The sequence below is a fragment of the Lepidochelys olivacea genome, assembly GCF_965140295.1.
Source record: "Lepidochelys olivacea isolate rLepOli2 genome assembly, chromosome: 1".
Lineage (NCBI taxonomy): Eukaryota > Metazoa > Chordata > Testudines > Cheloniidae > Lepidochelys > Lepidochelys olivacea.
This window is the reverse complement of record NC_140411.1, coordinates 117,259,956-117,283,599: the sequence shown is the minus strand read 5'-3', so window position 1 is coordinate 117,283,599 and position 23,644 is coordinate 117,259,956. Positions and strand designations below refer to the sequence as shown.

The following is a 23,644-nucleotide window of genomic DNA, read 5'->3' as shown; positions in this document are numbered from 1 at the left end:
GTTAGATTCCATGTGTGGCTCCTTCACTGGCTCACTCTGTGATCTTGGGTAAAATACTTCCTCCAATTTACAAATCTGTAAAATGGATATAATAAACATACGGTGAAATTCACTCTAGTAACTTCATTTAAATCAGTGCAGTTATACCAGAGATGAATTTGACCCATATCACCAACCTCAGAGGAACAGTAAAGTTTCAATTAATGTTTTCAAATTATTTTGAGATTCTTGATGATGGGTCTTATAGAAGTGTAAATTATATTATTAATTATTTTTAGTAGTAGTAGAATCCAGGAATTTAACTTTTTACACAATAATGAAGTATTTCATGTCTCAGATATATAGACAGCCATGACTGATATCACCTAGTTCTCTAAATATGTAGCAGTAAGTGGCCTCACAAAGCTGAGCGTCTCATTACTGGTTCAAGATATTTTCCGAACAGTCCAAAATTGTCATTTCTCTAGTGATGCAATTGAAATCTGGGGCAAAGCTAAACCTAAACCTGCCTTTCTGTTGTGATGACCAAGGAGAGCTAAAAATCATCAAAAACATTTTTTAAATATTATTTAATTATGTCTAAGTTTAACTTTTGTCATCAATGATAAAACCATTCAAAATGCCAGCCCCACAAAGCAGCTGCTTTTTTTTTTAATTTAAATTTGGTACGTAGTCTTTGTTAAAATGAGGAATCTAGTATTTGGGCATCTGTCTGAAAATAGAGGGTAGAGAGAGATGATAGCCTTTTGTCCCTTGCTATTGAGCCTCTCCCTGGAGTTTAGAAGCAGCTCTTTTTATTTGCACAATGGCCAAGGAGCCTGATTCAATTCAATAGGACTGGGGGAAGGCAAAGAGGTGAAAATATTTTTTACAACTATTGCTCACTCTGCCACTGCTGCTGTTGTCCATAAGGGGAAGAGACTTGACCTGAGACAGAAGTTTGGGGCTGCTTCCCCTTCACCCCCCCTCCACCCCCTGACTCCTGAAGCATTTCTGGAGAGAAGGAGCTGAAATAGTAGTGGACAACCTGGGGCAGGAGGGGCTGGTGCAAGGGATAATATCAGGAGAGGGAGGATTTTAGTACGAACAACAACTTTAGACAGTAGTAGTGGCATATGAAAATGTTGTTAAGGAAATGTTTTGCCTAGGTTTTCACATTGCATGGGAAAGTCCATATTACTAATTTACCTTTGTTTTCTTGTGCATTCTTCCTTAGTTTGGGTGTCTTACTTGGAGAAGTACTGAAGAAAAGCGCCAACATTTAGTTTTGGTTTTTCCCCTCAGTCAAGAATGCAAAATAACTGGAGCTAATTTTTAGCAGAATCCTCTCCATTTCCTTAATCCCACATTGTTACGACTCTCAAGCAGTTCATTGGAGGCAATTGTGGGAAAAAAGCCATTTTCCTTTCAGCTGTTCTTCCAAACCCTAATGAGGTAACAATTGAAATACAGAAAGTTGCTTCAGAGGTCAGGAGAGTATATTCTACACAATGGTTGCAGCATTTGAAACCATGACAGCACTATAAATTGACAAACTAAAGCAGAGCACTTGGTGGTCTGGAGTGGAGAAAAGAACATCACCAGAAAGCAGTAAAAGACGAGCCATGAAACCACACAGAGAAATGAGTGATTTTTTTTTTCAGATCACCTTGTTAGAATTTAGTGTATCAAAGGTCAGACGAGTAGAACAATAATAAGGTCCAAGGCTGAATAGCAGTGAGGAAGCTTAACCCAGGACCTTGAGGTCAACCATAAGTAAATGTGGTAGAACATTGAAGCAGTGGTAGCCCAGGAAGAGAAAGTACAAAAGTTGAAGGGTTAAGGGGGAGGAGCCTGCCAGTTATCAATTAGACCAAGAGAAAGCCCAGTCTGAGGCACCTGGCACAGAAAAATAATCCCATCTCAATGAAAAGAGATATCCTTCTGTGCATAGATACAGCTGTCTGGTTTTCAGGTTTTTTGGAATTTGAAATGCAGTGTGGTGACGCTCTTAAACCCATAATAGATGGGAAAATGCAGTCCAAATGGATGCACTTTCCCCATGTATTATATGCAAATGGCGCAGGGCAATGTTTTCACCACACATTGGACAATACGATGAGAAAAAGGTGGCATAAAAATTACTGTCTTTTAAACATGTGAACAAGGGGTTGTTTTTAACTTTTTTTAAAAAGATTTTGTACTAAAAAGTACCAGTTTACCTATAAGTTATAAGGAGGCTCCTCTCCAGATTTCTTGTGTAAATTGCTTTATGTAATTAAGTGTGATTTTACAATGGACAAAAATAGCTTTTATTTGCAAGATTGGTGACAAAAAAAGCAGTCTGAGTATAGCCCGTGTCTTCCTTCCTAGAAGCGTAATACTGCACCATTTAAGTCAATGGGAATTTTTGTCATTGACTTCAGTGGAGCTGGGTCAGGCTCAAAGTGAACTGGATGATTGGATTCCTGTAAATATCTCATATTTGTTTAACAACCCTTAATTGTCTGCTAATATGGACTCTTGACTTTGCTTCTCTGTAAATGGCTGTTACAAGTTTTATTCGTCTGTAGATTTGATTTGATTTTTTGTGCAGATCAACAGTTGGGTGCAACTGTAATGAACAGTTGAAATATTGTAAGGGCTTTGAGCATGTATAAGATGAGCTTGAAGATAATAGTTACCAGGTAAATTCAGCCAAGCTTTAAAAGTGCTCAATTTATAATCCAGTACTCTCTTTTTCTGACATCAGTGTCTACTCTTAGTCTTAAATTTAGAGGAACTATATGGTCCTGGAATGCTGCTAAAACCAGCGTAATTCTTAAAATCAGAAAAAGTTTCACAAGCTAGAATGAGGCTTGTGAATAGAGACTACAGTATTTCCACTCTCCTGTGAAGTGAACATGTTACTTTCCATTTACAAAAGGCCCATTATGAAGGTATTGTGATAACTTTTTGAACTTCTTCCCTTCCGCCTCTTCTGAGTAATAGCATGAGAGGTACTAGCAGAGCTGATCCTAATTGTTGAGCACAGAAGTACATGCTGCACCAAAACCAACCAAACAAAAGTTGTGGGAATTGCGTCGAAGGCGGAACATACTCACATTGGGCAAGCTGTGCTATTCAATCTGAATCTCTTTCCGCAAAAGAGTGAACCACAGAAGCCCTCTTAGAAGAGGCTCCACTTTTAATTTAAAACAAGGGGATGGTCATCGAAATCCAGGATGATTGGAAGGTAGAAATGGGTCACTGAAAGAAACTGGGATGGGGAGAAAGATCAGAAGGATACAAAGTGAAATAAAGCACTGCAGTTTCAATCTCATACTGAATCTAATGATCATATTTTTTTTAAAAAAAAAGTCTTGAGTTCTCATTGCATATGATTAGGGAAGAGGTTATAACCTTGCTGTGCTGATTTAAAGGTACATTTTGTCCAAAGAGAAGGATTCTTGAAATTGGTGTATTAATCCCTATAATAGTGACTGTTTGATGGAGCTTCCTGGTGGGACCTCACTATAGTCAGGTGTTATTTGGATTACTGTTACCTCCATTTTGGTATCTCTAGGTGGGTGTGCCTGCTGTGAGGAGGACAATGAAGTGGGAAGGATATGAATTTCCTTGATTAAGGGGAGGAGATCCCATATAAATATCCTGCTGAAGTGCAGGTAACAATAACATCTCTTTTGTGTACAACAGGGGAACTTGGATTAACCACTATTAGGATTTAGTATATTTTTATTAAAAGGGAAGTTAGTTTCTTTTATTTCATACAAGTGGAAATGTTGTGCACTGCTCGACTTAAACTGGACTTTATTTTTATTATTAGAAGTCAATGCATCTGTTTAATATGGACAAGAATGTTTGATAACCTCTGACTGGACCAGAAGTGCTGTCTATTTGCTGGATCAGAGCAAAGGCCCTGTGTCAGTTTAAACTCAGGCTACTTAACCAAAAATCCTTTCTTTGTCTGCTGGTCCCTGGAGAATCCAGACTGAACAAGTATATGGAAGCCTCTCTCCAGGTGTGGGTAGCTCTCTGGAGGTATAACGACCTGAATTAATTCACCTAAACACCTCCCATCCCCATTCTTAGTTTATGAAGGGCTGTGGTCTACCTCCCCCATAGCACTCCATACAGTCTCTCAATAGTACATAAACATTTGTATTTTCAATACAATGAACTCCTAAAATATTTCACTTCATTCAATAAGTTTAACTTAATTCAATAAGTTCCATCTAGGATATTGCAGGATATTGCCATATCTGCCACACACAGTTCATAAGCAGCCTAACCATTGTCAGGTGTCCTGTAGGCATCACAACAAAGGAGAGGTTTAAGAAGGATTTGAAGGAGGACAATGAGGTACCTTTGCTAATGTTTATGGGGAGCTCCTCACATGCATGAGGGGCAACATGAAAGAAAACACAAAAGTGTTTGAAAATATAACGAGTGAGTGATAAAGGCTGGCTACCATAATTAGCAGAGTGGAGGAAGGAGTTGACCTCTTGATGGCCTGTGAAAGATGATAGTTAGGGTGAGGATAGACCATGAAGGTCCTTGAAAGGGAAGATAATTGATAGAGGAAGGAGAGCCTGTGGAGAGAGTCAAGGAAAGGGATGACATGGTCAAAGCACTGGGCTAGGGAAATGATCTTTGCAGCCGTGTTTTGAATGGAGGCGAACTAGGCAAGATGGTGCAGGGCACTTGCATTTGTCAAATCCAGAGAAAAGGATGTTGCAATAGTTGAGATGTAAGATTTACCTGTGTGGATGGATAGGAAAGGTCTTGTCTTAGAGATGTTACACACAGAGAATCATCAATATTAGATATAGCCTGGTCAGGGCCGGATTTCCTATTAGTCACTGTAGGTATGTGCCTAGGGGTGCTGGCGTTCTAGGGGCACCTAAAAGTTTAAAGTGGGTTAAAAGTTTCATTTTTCACGGAAAACACAAAGGTCAGCTGTAGGCAGTTGAAGATGCTGTGGCTAGGGGTGCCTAAGGTGTAAATCCGGCCCTGAGCCTGGTGGGAGGATCTTGACAGAGGTCTGAGTCAAAGATGATGCCCAGGCTACAGGCCTGAGTGACAGGCAGGATGGTAGTGTTGTCCACAGTGGTCCAGAAAAGGGGAAGAGGGAGGAATTGTGCCTGGGTGGGGAGGGAGATTAAGAGTTCTGTTTAGGCCATGTTCAATTTAAATCGATGGCTAGACATCCATAAGAAGTCAGAGAGGCAGGCTGAGATTTTAGTTTGGACAGAAGGAGACAGGTCTGGAATAGAGCTGTGAGTTGTCAGCATAGAATTGATAGATGAATTTGTGTTTGCTAATGAGATTACCCAGAGGTAAAGTGCAGAGGGAAAAAAGAAGGGAACCTAGGACAGAGCCCTGTGGAATCTTTCTCCCTTCAAAAAAGTTGGAGGGAGGATGAGGAGGATCCTCCAGATAACCTGCTGAAGGAGATTTTAGATGGTAGAAGGAACACTGAGTTCCTGAAGTCATGGAAGCCAAGAGAGGACAAGATATCAAGAAGAGCACGGTTGATAATGTAAAAGGTGGCTGACAGATCAAGGCGGATGAGGATGGAGACTGGTTCTGAGATTTGTTGAGAAAGGTCATTGGAGACTTCAGTAGGAGTCATTTCAGTAGTGTGAAAGAGGCAGAAGTCAGATTGGAAAGGGTTTAGGATGGAATTAGAGGAGAGGAACTCCAGACAGCAGCTGTAGACAGTGCATACAGTGCATTTAGAGATGAAAGGGAGAAAGAAGACGAGATGGTAGTTGGAAAGGTAAGTGGGATCAAGGATGCTTTTTTTTTCCAAAATGGAAGAGACTAAAGTATCCTTGTATTGTGAGGTGAAACAGCCAGAGGAGAGTCAGAGGTTAAAGGAGAAGGGTAAGGAAAAGGATGAGATTGCAAGGGAGATCAGGAGATGTGGTAGGATGTTAATGTTGCTGTATGCAATTAGGATCTAAGCATGTGAAATACTGAATCTTTACTGTGAGCTGCTGGACATACTCTGCTCCTAGGACAGTGTTATGCAAGAGCCTGGAGATCAGACTAGATTATCACAATGGCCTTTAAAATCCATGAATCTATGAATATGGACTGAGTGTAGTAAATGGCTCTAGCTTTGAAGAGTTGGCTAACAGAGAACAATTAAAAATGCAATTTGTCTCTCTCCACAGAATAAGTTTGGCACCCATGGCATACAGCATTCTTCTGCTGTATGAATATGAGATACATTATTGCTGTGAGAAGTCACAACTCCCTTCTCCTCTTCCCCCCACCCCACACCCCACCAAGTTTCAACCCAAGTAGAAAATCTCAGTTCAGAGGGAAAATTTTAAAGAATGCTAATGCTTTAGTTCAGCATGTGAAACTGATAAGTCTGAGCTACTGAACACAAAGTGTGCCATTTCCTATGACACTTTTTAGTACAATTACAGGATTCCTTTGTGGAGGTACCATGGCGTAATGATATAATAAGAATAATTTGATATTTCACTGGCAATAAAGTTAGCTGTGCTGCTAAATAGTTTTCTAATTTAATATGTAAATACAGGTAGCAAAGGGTGCAGTCAGAAATTTATACATGCATGCATTTCCCACCCCATCATAAATGGACCTAAAATACACCGTGGATAGTTCAGTTCCCTCTGGTGAGGGGTGATTTGCTCTTGCTTCCCACTGGTTTCGCATCACCTGGAATATTTCTATAGCCAACAAATCAGAGGAGGGTACAGTTACATATAAGACCACTTTTGCATTAAAGTGTGTTCATGTTAACAATGATGGAAATTATAGCAACAGAAGAAAATGAAAGTTGCAAACCAAAAGAAATAAAACAACTTGTTATTTACAATAAACAACAGGGGATTTTTGTAGCACTGAAGCAATCAAAAGAATCTGGCATCACAAAGCAAAGCTGAACAAAAATAATAATAATACTTAGAATTCAGACTTTTCATTTATTGAATTGTCTCTGTACAAGAAGCTGTACAGAATAACACAATATATACTAATGCTCTGAAATTACTCATGAAATAACCTAGTTGTAAAGAAATATAGTTTCTGTGCAGAATGGAGAACTGTTATTTTGTTGGTTCTTACACTTCTCACTCAAATATCTATTGTGTGCAGTTTTCTTCTCTGTCCAAAAAGTATTCCTCATGTTGTTTTTAAGAGTGTAGGAGTGCATGTAATGATTAACTGGAAGAAATAACTGTTCAATAATGCATCACCATGTGTGGACCTAAACTGGATCAAAATCTTTATTTCTGCTGTTTTTCAGTTCCCCTTCCTGTGATTTTTATGGAATACTTCACAATCAGAAATGTGATTTCTTCCATGTTCACATCTGATGCATCTGTTAGACTCAAAAGAGTGAATTTAACTTCTTTTCAAGCCTTAATCATAGGTTGCAGAAATTCAGTAATCACTGTCAGATTACAGATTCCTCCTTTTTCTATATTTGCAAATCCCTAACAAACCTTATTCCACAGTTTGCCCAAGCTAAGTCACCATTTCAGCTGTGCATAGGTCAGGACAATATTCAGCCTCACACCCACAGCAAAAGAAATGTTCTCAACTTTTGCCAGTGATATTTGTAAATTTAAAAATGAAAACAAAAATTGCAATGCAGGTGCACATATGACTCCTGCTGTGAACTGGAGCACTGTTTGTAGTATCCCATTAATCTCTCCTTCATCTCTTCACTTTTAAGTGCATTGACTTTGTCCTGCATTTTCCCCCTGGTTTCTGCACATGCCATTTCTGGTAGGACTCTTTAAGACAGAAAAGGCAAAGACTTTCACCTTTCTGCAGTTTTATCATGTGAGTTAGTTCTCAAATTCCTGATTTCTTTTAAGCATTTTGATGGCTATATTAAATGAATCAAAATTTAAAGGCTTGGAGTAGTTAATGTCAATTTTAATTAAGCTAAAGAAATTAAATTCTATAGACAAATGCTTTCGCTGCTAAATAAGTGCTTTCTCCGGGGTTCAGAATGATCCTCAATATTTAAGTGGTAGAGTAATAAGGCAGAATTCTCATTTGCACTAAGGCATCTTTACACCACTCTACCAGTGGAAAGGAGCCTTAAAGTGGGCATTTATATTTATATTTACCTGCCAGAGCAGTGTGAAAGCGGAGCAAATGATAATTGCGTCCACATAGTTAACAGAAGTTAAATGACATTAAGAACTAGAGCTGAGCAAATATTATGTAAAGTGATGTCCCAGGGTAGGTTGTTAGAAGCAGGGATTGAACTCCAGACCTCTGGATGCTTTTACTGCATGAACTAAAAGACCCAGATGTAGCACTTCTAAACCTGTTTGTGGTCAGGCCACTAGAAGGGGACAGAGAGACACATCATGTAAAGGTGGATTATAAAGCGGGTCAGAAAATGCAGATTACTTGAAAGTGAAATGTTTTGTGAAGACATGTTGCCTTTAATGAAAATTCATTTAAAAATGAAAAACTGAAAGAAAAAAAAAGTGAAATCTTTCCTTGCAATCTTTTTGGTCAAATGATATTATATACTATATAACTATAAACTGTAACATAAAATGAAAGAAATCCAGATCAGAAGAAGACATTCAATTTTGCAGAAACAAAAGGTTTTCAACCTGATTTAAAAGATTTTCAGCATTTCAGTTTGTGAGAAATTTCTAAAAATTTTGTTTGCATTCCATTCTGGAACGGAAGAAATTTCAACATTGTGAAACTCCTCCCAAAAATGAAAAATTTGCACACCTTTGGTAGCTTACACTGACAATAAATGTTCACAAATATTTTAATAAATTAGAAGCAAATTTTCATTTTGCTGTATTTTCAATATTGTACTGTATTTAGTGTTCAGTTTCCTTGAAGTCATGCCAGTGACATTTTGTTTGTACACATGTACCTAAAAAACAAATTTTCACCTTGTAGCAGAAATTCATTTGATGAAAATCCTTTTTGCACAGAAGTGATACCGTAACAGCCCTTTCAGAAAAAGAAAAGGAGTACTTGTGGCACCTTAGAGACTAACCAAGGTGCCACAAGTACTCCTTTTTGCGAATACAGACTAACACGGCTGTTACTCTGAAACCAGCCCTTTCAGAGCTTCATTTGTGGGGTTAGTGAAGGATGGTGAGTGGCAATTCAGAGCAAGGTGAAGAAGGATACTAGTTTGTAGGCAGAGGAAAAGAGAAAAGGGAGGAAGAGGAAATTGAGGAAGGAAAGAAGAAGTGGACCTACTCACCATCTATTTGGGCCCATTTCATAGAGATAGTAGGGGAACAAGACCTCTGGAGCCTGCAGAAGGCAGCTGAGCTGAGGTCCCTATGCTATTAACATGGGCACCTATGCATTTTGAGCTCACCTCTGGGCTCATCACAAGGATGAGCTGGAGAACTTGACAGGAAAAAGTTCATCACTTTGTTATCAGGTACAGCATCCATCATAAAAGGAATTGCCACTAGGGCCCAACCCAAAGGATCTTGTATGTGCAGAGCATGAAAAACTGCTCTTCTACTTTATAGACCTCAGGGGTTGCTCCTTCATCCCTGGCTTGGCTGTAGAAGAGAAGAGCCCCTTGAACAGTGAGAAGGAATTTATTGGGAGGTTGACTACCTTTTTCACTTGAATGATAGAGGTGTAGGCCATCCCCTTGTCCAGTTACTGAGAGATAATAAATATATATGGCAAAATACAGCTCAAAAGCAATCCATAGGCTAAAATTTGTCTGCTGCATAAAACAATTGCCAATAATTTTATATAAAGAACACATTTGTGAAACTCAAAGTTTGTCTGAACAATCTTGAACAGCAAAGAGAATGAAATTAATTGGTTAAAAGATGGGGAACAAAGGGTAGGAATAAATGGTTAGTTTTCACAGTGGAGAGAGGTAAATAGTGGGATCCCCCAGTGATCTGTTCTGGGACCAGTGCTATGAAACATATTCGTAAATGATATGGAATAGGGGATGGACAGTCAGATGGCAAAGTTTTCAGACTATACAAAATTACTCAAGATAGTTAAGTTCAAAGATGACTGCAAAGAATTACAAAGGAATCTCACAAAACTGGGTGACTGGGCAACAAAATGGCAGATGAAATTCAATGTTGATAAGTGCAAAGTAATGCACATTGGAAAACATAACCCCAGCTATACATACAAAATGATGGGGTCTAAATTAGCTGTTACTACTCAAGAAATAGATCTTGGAATCATCTTGGATAGTTCTCTGAAAACATCTGCTCAGTATAAAGTGACAATCAAAAAAGTGAACAGAATGTTAGTAACAATTAGGAAAGGGATAGATAATAAGACAGAAAATATCATAATGCCACTTTGTAAAGCTAAGGTACGCCCACACCTTGTATACTATGTGCAGTTCTGTTCAACCCCATTTCAAAAAAGATAGAATTGGAAAAAGTACAGAGAAACACAAGAATGATTAGGGGTATGGAACAATTTCCACATGAGGAGAGTTTAAAAAGAGTGGGACTGTTCAGCTTAGACTCATAGACTTTAAGGCCAGAAGGGACCATCATGATCATCTAGTCTGACCTCCTGCACATCACAGGCCACAGGACCTTGCCCACCCACTCCTGTAATAGACCCATAACCTCTGGCTAAGTTACTGAAGTTCTCAAATCATGATTTAAAGCCGTGACGTTACAGAGCATCCACCATTTACTCTAGTTTAAACTAGCAAGTGACCCATAACCATGCTGTAGAGGAAGGTGAACAACCCCCAAGGTCTCTGCCAATCTGACCTGGGAGGAAATTTCTTCCCAACCCCAAATATGGTGATCAGTTGAACCTTGACCATGTCAGCAAGACCCACCAGCCAGACATCTGGGAAAGAATTCTCTGTAGTAACTCAGAGCCCTCTCTGATCTAGTGTCCTATCAATAGCCACTGGAGATATTTGCTACTAGCAGTCACAAGTGGGCCACATGCCACTGCAGGCAGTCTCATCATACCATCCTCTCCATAAACTTATCAAGCTCAGTCTTGAAGCCAGTTAGGTTTTTTGCCCCCACTTGGAAGACTATTCCAGAACTTCACTCCTCTGATGGTTAGAAATCTTCATCTAATTTCAAGCCTAAACTTATTGATGGCCAGTTTATATCCATTTCTTCATGTGTTAACATTGCCACTTAACTTAATAACTCCTTTCCCTCCCTGGAATGTATCCCATTGATGTATTTACAGAGAGCAATCATATCTCCCTTCAGCCTTTGTTTGGTTCAGCTAAACAAGCCAAGCTCCTTGAGTCTCCTCTCGTAAAGTAGGTTTCCCATTCCTCTGATCATCTGAGTAGCCCTTCCCTACCCCTGTTCCAGTTTAAATTCATATTTCTTAAACATGGGAGACCAGAACTGCACACAATATTCCAGATGAGGTCTCACCAGTGCTTTGTATAATGGCAATAATGCTTCCCGGTCTCTACCGGAAATACTTAGCCTGATGCATCCAAGAATTGCATTAGCCTTTTTCATGTTTGCATCACACTGAAAGCTCATAGTCATCCTGTGCTCAACTAATATACACCCAGGTTTTTCCCTCCTTTGTCAGTTCCAACTGATACGTCCCCAGCTTATAGCAAAAATTCTTGTTGTTAGTCCCTAAATGCATGACTCTGCAGTATTAAATTTCATTCCATTTCTATTACTCCAGTTTTCAAGGTCATCCAGGTCATCCTCCTCCATACTGGCAATACCTCCCAACTTTGTATCATCCACAGATTTCATTAGCATGCTCCCACTTTTGTGACAAGGTCATGAATGAAAATGTTAAATAAGATTGGCCCCAAGATCAACCCTTGAGGAACTTCACTAGTAACCTCCCTCCAGCCTGACAGTTCACCTTTCATTATGACCTGTTGTAGTCTCCTCTTTAACCAGTTCCTTATCCACCTTTTGGTTCTCATGTTAATCCCCATCTTCTCCAATTTAACTAATAATGTCTCATGTGCAACTGTACCAAATGCCTTACTGAGATCCAGGTAAAACAGATCTACTACATTTCCTTTGTCTAAAAAAATCATTTATATTCTCAAAGAAAGCGCTCAGGTTGGTCTGGCACAATCTTATCTTTTGTAAAACCATGGTGTATTTTACTCAGTTACCATTGACCTCTATGTCCTTAACTACTTTCTCTTTCAAAATTTGTTCCAAGACCTTGCATACAATTGATGTCAAACTAACAGGCCTGTAATTTCCTGGATTTTGTTCCCTTACTTAAAAATTGGTATTATATTCACAATTCTCCAATCATAGGGCACAACTCCCAAATTTATCGACTCATTAAAAATCCTTGCTGTGGGACTTACAATTTCATGTGCTAGTTCCTTTAATATTCTTGTATGGAGACTATCTGGGCCCCCCCAATTTGGTCCCATTAAGCTGTTTGCATTTGACTTCCACCTCAAATGTGGTAATTTTTACTTCCATATCCTCTTTTCTGTTAGCCACCCTGCCACTACACCTCCTTTATTAAAAACTGAGGGGAAGTATTCATTTAGGTGTTGGGCCATGCCTAAATTGTCTTTACTCTTCACCCCATCCTCAGTAGTTAGTGGTCCCATTTCTTCCTTCCTTGTTTTCTTTTTATTTATTTGGCTATAGAACTTTTTACTTTTGGTTTTAATTTCCTTTGTGATGTCCAACTTGGCTTGGCTTTTGGTAGTTTTCACTTTTTCCCTACACTTTCTGACCTCCAAGAGGTAGCTTTCCTTGCTAATCTTTCTCATCTTCCATTCCTTGTAGGTTTTTTGCTTTCTCTTAATAACCTGTTTAAGATGCTTGTTGATCCAGTTTGGTCGGCAGCTTATTCCTACGAATTTTTTCCCCTTGTTTGCGATGCAGAAAAGGGACTACTAAGGACGGATAGGATAGAGGTTGATAAAATCATGGTGTGGAAACAGTGAATAAGGAAGTGTTATTTATCCATTCACATAACATAAGAACCAAGTCACCCAATTAAATTAATAGGCAGCAGGTATAAAACAAATAGAAGAAAATACTTCACACAGTGTGCCATCAACCTGTGAAACTTGTTGTCAGAGGATGTTGTGAAGGCCAAAAGTATAACTGGGTTCAAAAATAATTAGATAAGTTCATGAAGGATAGGTCCATCAATGGCAATTAACCAAGATGGTCAGGGACGAAACTCCATGCTCTGTGTGTCTCTGAACCTCTGACTGCTAGAAGCTGGGACTGGATGACGGAATGAATCATTCAATAATTGTCCTATTCTGTTCATTGCCTCTGAAACATCTGACACTAGCCACTGTCGGAAGACAGGATATTGGGCTAGATGGACCATTGGTCTGACCAGTATGGCCATTATTAATGTCCTTACATATAAGTTATTTGCTATGACTAATTCACCCAATTCTTTCAAGAACCATTAAAGTTCCACAGTGTGCATTTTATTTTATTCTAGGATAGGTGAATAATTCATAATGAATCTTTAAAATGATAAAAGGGGGGAAATTCACACAACACACACAAAGAAAAGGAGTACTTGTGGCACCTTAGAGACTAACAAATTTATTAGAGCATAAGCTTTCGTGAGCTACAGCTCACTTCATCGGATGCATGTAGCTCACAAAAGCTTATAGTCTAATAAATTGGTTAGTCTCTAAGGTGCCACAAGTACTTCTTTTCTTTTTACGGATACAGACTAACACGGCTGCTACTCTGAAACACAACACATAATTAGACTGGGGAACTCATTGCTAAAATAGATCACTGAGTCCAAAATCTCAGCAGAATTCAAATAAGAGTTTAGAGATTTATGTGTATGATGATAAAATCCACAGTTGCATTAACTAGGATTAAAAAAGAGGAGTGGGGGTAATAAAGCCCCATGCTTCAGAGTATACGCCACTCATTGGCTGTCTGGAATTAGGAAGAAGAATTTAGGGTCAGATGATTCCGTAACTGTCCATTGCAGGGTTTATTGTGTTGCCTTCTGAAGCATCTAATCCTGGTCATTGTCTGAGACAAGATCCTACAATAAATGGACCCATAAATCTATTCCTATGTTCCCAAAAGCCGCATGATTCCTCTGTACAAGGTGATATCCAAAATGTTGAATAAACTTGTGTGGGCCTTCATGTGAAGCCTGTTACATGTACTGGATTGTTTTGACTTTTCAGTGAGCAGTAGTTTAAAAACTGTTTGTTTCCTGTGTCTTAAATAGGCTGGTTTGATGTCAGAAGTAGATTTTTATCTATCTTGCTGGTGTAGAAAAATATGTGACAATAACATCACTGTTCAGAATTGGTGAACATGAAAATGATGGAAAACTGGACAGGAAGAAACTGGTGACAGGGGAATGAACATCCAAAGGTTCAGAAAGGTTCAGCATCCTGCAGCAGCAGGACTATTGCCTCTGTGGTTTTTCTCCAGACTTTATTCAGAGGCCTAGTGGGAACATACACATATGACTTTTACAAACTGTAGTAATAAAAGGGTTTTGTTCAGAAGTAGTTGTGCCAGGTTAAACCTGTCTCTCATGAAGTGAAACACTTAGTACCAAATCCTGCAGCCCTAACTCAGTCTTGAGTACAATGGAAGTAAAGAATTGTAGTCTAGACTGTAAGACCAAGCAAGGACTGCATAGCTCTATGAAGGATATTTACTAACTGAAAAGTGTATGGGTCAGATTTATCCTTATATGATTGTATGATTTTAAATGCAACCCTTTGTCCAGAATTATTGCTTTTTAATTTTGATTGTTCAAGCAGATTTTTGCTCTTTTTTGGCACAAAACACCTTACAGGAAATGCCCTGTAAGAAAATAAAGCCTCCTTCATTTGGGAAAATTCACTGGACAATATAGAAAAGGAGTACTTGTGGCACCTTAGAGACTAACCAATTTATTTGAGCATAAGCTTTCGTGAGCTACAGCTCACTTAGCTTATGCTCAAATAAATTGGTTAGTCTCTAAGGTGGGTTAGTCTCTAAGGTGCCACAAGTACTCCTTTTCTTTTTGTGAATACAGGCTAACACAGCTGCCTGCTCTGAAACCTGGACAATATAGAATATTCAGTTGCACCCTCTCCGAATGCATATTTAATTTCCCAAGTTTACAAAACTGTCAGATAATATTAAAATGTTCCTACTTCTCATTGTCCATCCTCAGTACAATTTTTTTTCCTGTTGCTCCTTCTGTTTCTCTTAAATTCTGTCTCTCATCATGTTCCTTGTCATCTCATAATCATGTCATCTCATAATGTTCCTTACTCTACATTAGAACTGATCTTGAGCCAAAAGTTCAAATTTAGATCCAAAGTTCCCCAAATGAAGAAGCGTTTGTTGGATTCTTGTTCATTCCATTAGAGAGATATGGGCCAGGTGCAACATTAAGGCTGGTGGAAGATTTCTCAACTAAAAAATTTTCCTGTTGAAAATGGGGTTTTACGAACAATGAAATCTCACATGGGAGGTTTCAAAATCTCTCATGGGAGATTTCAGAACAAATGAAAAACTTCACTTAGTTTTTAAATTAAATTTTGTTTGTTTTTTTTCAAACTGAAATTTGGGATTTTTTTTTCCATTTCTCCCCCATTTTTCCTTTTGAAGCCTCTCATCTCAGAGGATGAATTATGACTAGATTTTTTTTCATTTATTCCTGTTTCTTTTTTTCCTTTTCCCATTCTATCATTTTTCAAAACTTCCTCAACTTTGGAAAAGTGATAAAGTTGCAAGAAATATGCTACTAAGCGGAGAGAAGGTGTTGGAGGAACCAGCATAAGCCAGGACCTTACCAGTTGTCAAGATGGTGTGAAACTTTGGGAAGTTTCCAGACTTATCAATGTTGCTGGACATGCAGATAGAGATTGCATACCTTACTTCTTGGGTATGGGCCTGGCCACAATGATGCATGATTTGGTCAGCATAAGGCTGGATTATTTCACTTCCCTCTATCCAGAGTTGACCCTGAAAGCCATCCAGAAACTGTGATAGGTTCAATAAACAGCAGCTTGCCTACTGAGTGGAGTGCCAAATTACAATCACACAAAAACTATATGCTCTGCATTAGCAGCACATCCAGTTCTGGTCACATTTCAAGGTCCTGGTCTTATTGTGAGTTGAAAGTGAATTTAGGCCTGCCTATCTAAAGGACTGCCTCTCTCACTATTCGGGCATCTCCTGCTATGGCAACTGTGTTCATCAGGGATGTTAACACTAGAGCCACTTTTTCTGACAAAATGTTTTTCCATCAGAAAATGCTGATTCATCAAAACCCACATTTTTCACAGAAATGTATCAGTTTCAGTGCAGATTTCACATAACCAGGATGGAAGCAGAAGACCTAGGTTCAAGTTTCTCCTCAAACTCAGGCAGAGTAGGAGCTTTAACCTGTTTCTCCCACATACTAAAGGAGTATACCCTTGGCCACTGGGTTACTGGCTATTCTGGGATAGAGGGCTGTGTTCACCCTCTCCCGCTCTTTTTTTTTTTTTGCAAAAAAATTCAGAAGGTCTCAGTTTCATTCCACTGCAGAACAAAAACAAATGTCAAAACCTCAATTTTTTTCACAAAATGGCATTTTTGTTTTTTGGCCAGCCCTAGATAAGACCAATAGAACCAGGTTTTAATTTTCTGAAGCTAGAGCCAGGGCATTCTCATCTAAATGCCCTCACCTCTGGAACTCACAGCTACACACTCAGTCCAAGTCTTCCCTTATGATGAGATGAAAGACCATCTCTTGCAGTGAGCTTCCCACTAAACCAGCAAATTGGGCCCAGCTGTGAATAGCATTCTCCTGAATGACTAGATTAAATTGGCAAAGTTTCTGCAGAGTTTTGTTCCTCCTGGTGTAAATTATTGTCACATCAAAACATATGTTAACTGATGCCCAGATACTACTGTAATGGGTGCTTCAGAAAAGATTGTATAATAAAAATGAACAGTGTAAGGAAATGTACAGTATGTAAAGGGAAACTTCTGCTTATATTCTGTATATACCAGTACATAAGTTACTATAAAGCAAACAAAAGAATGGACTATGCTGTAAGGTATTTCTTTGCTAAAAAATTTTCTCTGAATTTATTCACAAAAGCTGCATCAATAAACCTAATTCCTTGCCTCCATATGCATATTGTTAAATGTGTCAGATATCAGTTTAGTACCAGAAAAAGAGTTTGCTAGTGAGCCTGCTAAAGTATGCTTTCTTGTATCATGTACTGGTATCTAGCAGTCAAGAATCATAGAATATCAGGGTTGGAAGGGACCTCAGGAGGTCATCTAGTCCAACCCCCTGCTCAAAGCAGGACCAATCCCCAATTTTTGCCCTGATCCTTAAATGGCCCCCGCAAGGATTGAACTTACAACCCTGGGTTTAGCAGGCCAATGCTCAAACCACTGAGCTATCCTCCCCCCCCCCCCAAGAAAAGGTGCAAGTATGATAAAGCTGTAAAACGTTGCTGAAAAGTAATTACACAGTATCTTTAAATTAACGCATGCTGTTTCTGAAAATGGATATATCATCGTTCAAGGTATACTGTAAACTTCTTGAAACAAATGTATCATAAAATATATGTTGTAAGCTTACATGCAAATGCATTCTTTCATTTGTATTCATATTTAATCACAAGCCCATTATTTGAGACTCAAGATGGGCTAAATCTAAATATGAGGCTTTTAAACTGTCTTGTAAGTTATTCTGCATAGTTTAATATTAGGATTTTACTAGGCAGTTACACAGTACTATGTTTTAATGTGGAACACTTCATCATGTTGATTATCACCCATTTAGACTCATGTAAACAGCCACTCCCAGAATAACCAAGCTTTAAAATGTTAATATAAATGTTATGGCTTTTTTAATTGCAATAGACATCTCATTAAGTAATTTAATGCCAATGGGTCCTCTTAGTGATAAACAAAAAAATATTTTGGCCAGCTTTTATATCCAGGACAATGTAAGATGGATTTTTTTTCTGCAAGAGTCATCAATTTCCATTCCACTCTCTACATTGTGGTAGGGAAGACACAGAAGTAGACTCCAATAATGGGCTTGCAACAGCAATGCATCTCTAACGGGTTCATACAGTAGTTTTGTTTAGCAAGACGTGTGTCTGTCTCCCCTGGGCTCAGCACAGCGATGCTTAAGTAACCAGTATCAAACAAACAAGGACTACCTGGATCATGACCATGATGGAATTAGTTCTTCATATAGATGGAGGTAAAAACATCCATGACATTTCATTAGCCTAGAAGGCAGAAACATCTGGATACTTTGTTCAGCTCATCAGCAGGAGAGCCTGTATTTGATTAGCCCTTCTCTCAGTAGTAGGCGTTGCTATAGTCAGTGGGAATTACTAAACATGGTTTCAGGGGACTGACATTAATTTGCCTTGCCAAAATAATATGCCATTTTTAAGGAGTTTGTGTTAATTAGTTGTATAATTTGATGTGATGTGATTGGGATTGCACAAAGAAAACCAGAATAGAGTTTGCTATTAGTATCTGCTGTAGAAGAATCAAGAGGTGGCACTTAAACAGTGCACAGTATGAATTTTCAGCAGTGAAAGGCCTTAGTTCATGGTCTAATTACAATGGGATTCCTTTTCGCAAAAGCTAAAAGCCTTTTAATTCATATTTTTTCTTTGGAAAAGATGTTTTAGTTTGATTATGATACTATTAATTTTTGTGCAGTTATCATTCTGTCACAAATTAAGTCAATTTGGGTATCACAGTTTGGCTTGTTTTGTATCATCACACTTTAAAGTAAAAGGAACATGTAAAATTAGAAAAACTGGACAGCACATTTCATATAACTTCATACCTCTCTTCTCCTGTCCAATCACTAGCTCCTGCCAGACTCCAACTGGCAATTTAGACTTCTTTCCTACTTATGAAATGCTGTTTCCTGGCATCACTGAGTCAGAATCAAAGGTTTCTTCTAAATTGAGCTAAGTGATAAATGTGTAACTTGGGAGTTTAGGAATACAGGTGAGGTAGCCAAAATCTTCTTTGGAATGGCTTTTTACATACAGGTATTTGGAAACATTTTAGAAGGCTTCACTGAAATATATTTGTTGAGGGCTGTTTCTTGATTGGCAGCAGTTTTTCTAATTGTTCGTCAGGTCTTATATAGAGGAGCCTAAGAGGGGGGCAGACAGGATGATGCTGTTGTTAACCTAGGGTGATGAATCATCCTAGGTTAGCAAAGGGAATAAAGTGGGTCAAGAAAGGTAGCTAGAACATCGGGGGGTGGGGGAGGATGAGGATAGATTCCCCACCCTCTCCCCCTCTCATTTTTCTATTTCTGTGGAGTGACCATGAATCCACCATAGAATTACTGGCTGTCTGGGGCATCTGGACAATGGGGAAGGAGGATGCAGGAGGGTTGTGTAGAGCAATTTGTTTAAAAAAAAGGTCCCTTTGCCAGAGACAGTGACAATGAGCACCAGTACACAACTCTGAAACGGATAATTAGTTAATTGTTTTTCTATAATTGTCATCTGCCTTATCCATTTAGATTGTGAGATCTTTGAGGAAGGGACTGTCTGTTACTATTTGTACAGCACTCAGTACAATGTGCTCCCCATCTTGGTTGGGACCTCTTGGTGCTACTATAATAAATAATAATAATTAAATAAATAAGAAAACCCTTTTCCAGTATTCTAACTTTGCATATAAGAGATGCTGAATATGGCAGATACTTTCACCTGTAAATAAGGAAGCAAGTCTGAGATATACAGTATGTCCATCTCCAGCCCTTGTAAGAAGCACCATGGTGATTTGGGTTGGCACTGTTACTTAACATACTACCTACCCCCAAAGACATTAGAGGAGTAGAGCAAATTATTTGTCTGCCTCCTGGAAGATGCCAACAACTAAGTGAGGTGTTCTGGACCTACTAGGAAATGGGGAATGTCCTTCTAATACCTCTTTATAGTTTTCATGAATCTCTAGCAGACTCGCAACCTTTTCCGAGAGGTCCAAAAACCTCTGAACCCCCACGCAATGCAGATTTTGTGTGATTTGGGGTTTACTTATAAAAGTTTCATATAGTCTTATTCATTAGGATTACAAAGATAGTTATTGCATAATACATGGAATGCTGTTAAACACTCAACCTATGTGAAAAAAGCGCCGTCATGATTTCACACCTGAGAATGGGAGTCCATCAAATGTAGAAGAGAGTGGATCCATGTTAGACTCTGCCTCATAACCATCAATATTTGGAAGAGAAGAAAAGCTCACTACCAGCTGGCATTTAGGAATCTCAGACCCAGAAAGAATGGCATTAAAGGGAGTATAGATAGTAGTGAGGTGCAGTTTAAGGAGCTGGTATTTTATATAAATAAGGGGGAACACATCAGTATAATTGCAAGGTTATTATTCTATTGAATGACTCTAGTGACCAAAAAAAATGAAAAAAAGTCACTTCATTCACACAAGCCACACTGAAAATGGCTAGATCGATTCCAGATGATTCACGAAGCTCCACACGGATACCAGGGTCTGTCTGCCAAGTTGTGCATGTACAATCAGTGTTATACTTTAGGATGGCACCTTAACTCCTACTGGAATTGCATCCCCATAATTCACAATTACCTGTTATTTGTTCCATATATATCAATGGGTTACAAAGATTGCATTTGTTTACAGTTAACAATTACTTAATACATTTAGTACAATTAATAGAGTTTATACACAATCTTGCTACTCAACTGGTGATTTAACGTATAAGTCATTTGGTAAGCTTAAATTAAATATACAGTTATTGAGGAGACTTCATTTAAAAGGATATTGCAAGGTCAATGGTATTTAGGATTTAATACAAATTTAATTACTCATTCGTCAATAGTTCTGGAATATTAGTTCAGTGGACCGCCTTAAAGAGCTTATTGTTATTGTCAGGTAAGCATTATTTATTTGAGCAGATATTCTCTATACTTAGAAACAAGAATATTGTGAGAATCATTAATATTTTCTTAATGGTAAGATAAAAACAAACATTTTAAAGATGCCTGTTTTATCAAACTATTTTGATATCTTGTAATACAAAATTATTTGCACCTCTATTGATATAGCATATTTTAGCTATATCCCTGCTTATGTATGTACTATCCTGCCTTATGAGAATTTTTTATTTCATGAAGTATGGTAATTAAAGAGGTAAAATCAACACATAGGCACTGTACTAGTAAAGAGCCTTCCAGGGACTGGAAGCAAACCTGTATTTAAAGCATTTTAAAAGAATTCCATGGGGACCAAACTGGCCCAGTGAGGAGGAGGAAAACCTTCAGATACTACGGTGATATAAGAGAATGGATAGATGGAGCAATACATGATGGATTTTATTTTTGAGGAAAGCCATTGCTCTTTCTCTCCGTGGCATGTGGACTTGAGCAAAGCAGGTTTCTAGCTCTGAGATGAACTGTGAGAAGTAGTATGAGAGCCGATGTAGAATACATCGATTTTAAAGCTAGAAAAGATGTTTGTAGCAGAAGGAAGTAGGAAAGTTCAGCTTGGACCTGCTTGGTTCAACAAAGCCTGAGTTTGCTGACCGCCTGGGCACACTGCAAAGTCTGCAGGTGAAATCCTGGGCCTGCTGAAGTCAATGGCAACATTTCATTAATGTCCATTGTGCCAGGATTTTACCCTATATGTTCGCTCTGGATTTTTATGAAAAGCAAGCTTAGTAGTAGTGAATGTGTGAGTGGCTTGGAGCTTGTTTTATTGTCATTTTTGTTAACATTACATTTATATTTTTATGGTGATGTATGTTTTAAATAAATTCCTTTATGGTTTAGGAACCTAGAGAATTGCGGTAGCAAATAAATCAGTTGGCATATAAATCAAAAGCTGCGTAATATGAATCAGCAAGTGAGAGAAAGATAAAAATCTAGTAGAAAAGGAATAAAAGGACAGGGACTCCTTTATGAAAACATGAGAGCATTACAGTGGGCTGAAGTTTTACAAGCTATAAGTACAAAACAGGTTCTATAAAGGTTGCAAATCCATTTCTGTTACAAACCCACTGTTCTGATATGATCTCAATTTTCTGAAATTGGGCTGAATATTTCGATGCTTGGTCTTCCTCCTAAAATGAGATGTTTTTTAAAGACTGGACTAGACTCTCTTCAGTCATTTGAAGGTTAGGAAGTGAAGAGCAGGCCTTTTTCCTCATTATAAAAAAAATTAAATTAAACCCATTGCAGCACTCCTCGTGCAGTATGATACAAAAATGGCTAACCATTGAAACTTGAAATATACTAGGGTACATGTATATATTTTGCTTAGTTTAAAAACTACTGACTGTCAAGTGACTCAGTTACGTTCATTTGAAAATGTGCTGCCGCTCATGCTGAGACGAAAACTCCCGTCCTGTTTATGAACTATGAACCTTGTCTCAGAATATGCCAGACTGAATCCTTGATAACTTTAGAACTTCCAAAGTGATTTTCTTCAAACATTCCTTGATGTTTATATCTTGAAGATCTACAAACCAAGATAGATTTGAGGACTCTGGCGTCAGTAGCTTTAGCGTTATGCATGCATAAACTTTCTGAGTCAAACACCTTCTCTGAGAATTCACAAAATGTTATATTTGAGAAATAGTAACAGGCAATTATTGTCAATAATTAGGCTGCATTATAATGCAGATGCACAAAGGGATTAAAATAAAGTATGCCCAGTCAACCTTACCTTTCATATTTCCTGACTTCTAAATGCTTTATTGTACAAGTTAATGTTGTCTGAACAAATATTTTATATGGGATTGTATAGTAATGGCCCCAAATTAAACAATTAAGTAATACAATTAAAATGCATTTTTCAATAAATATTTTAAGAGTAATGAGGCAAATAGGATTCACCGTATGGGACAATTTCATCATGAAACTCTGTTACACAGCAAAGCCACAAGTTTTCCTTTGTTGCTATCTAAGAGAATGATGTTTCTTTCCAAAAGACACTATGCTCCGTTCAGCCCTGCTGGTACCAAGGGATGCAAACTGCTTGTTGCTGCACCTTCTCTGGGTATGACCATGTTCTTCTTCTAGTCGTCTACACTACTAAAGTAGGTTGATTTTATAGAAGTCGATTTTTAGAAATCGATTTTATACAGTCAATTGTGTATGTCCCCACTAAGCGCATTCAGTCAGTGGAGTGCGTCCTCACTACCGTGGCTAGCATCGACTCATGGAGCAGTGCACTGTGGGTAGCTATCCCACAGTTCTCGTAGTCTCCACTGCCCATTGGAATTCTGAGTTAAGCTCCCAATGCCTGATGGGGCAAAAACATTGTCACGGGTGGTTTGGGGTACATGTCGTCAGTCTCCCCTCCATCCTTTCCTCCCTCCCTCCATGAAAGCAAATGCAGACAATCATTTTGCACCTTTTTTCCTGGGTTACCCATGCAGACACCATAGCACAGCAAGCATGGAGCCTGTTCAGCTCACTGCTGCTGTTGCAAGCATTGTAAACACCTCACGCATTACACTGCCGTGTGTGCAGAACCTGGCTAAGAGACAGCAGCATGAGGACGATTGTGAGGAGGACATGGACACAGACGTTCCTGAAAGCACGGGATGTGGCAATTGGGACATCATTGCAGCAGTGGGGCTGGTTGATAGAGTGGAACGCTGATTCTGGGCCCAGCAAACAAGCACAGACTGGTGGGACCGCATAGTCTTGCAGGTA

General features: G+C 38.7%; 1 protein-coding gene across 1 annotated transcript in view; it reads left to right on the top strand.

Annotated features, from left to right (window-relative positions):
* LOC311530114 (uncharacterized protein) overlaps nt 1-23,644 on the top strand; it is a 289,301-nt gene that overhangs the window by 169,042 nt on the left and 96,615 nt on the right. The gene's annotated exons all lie outside the window — the stretch shown is intronic.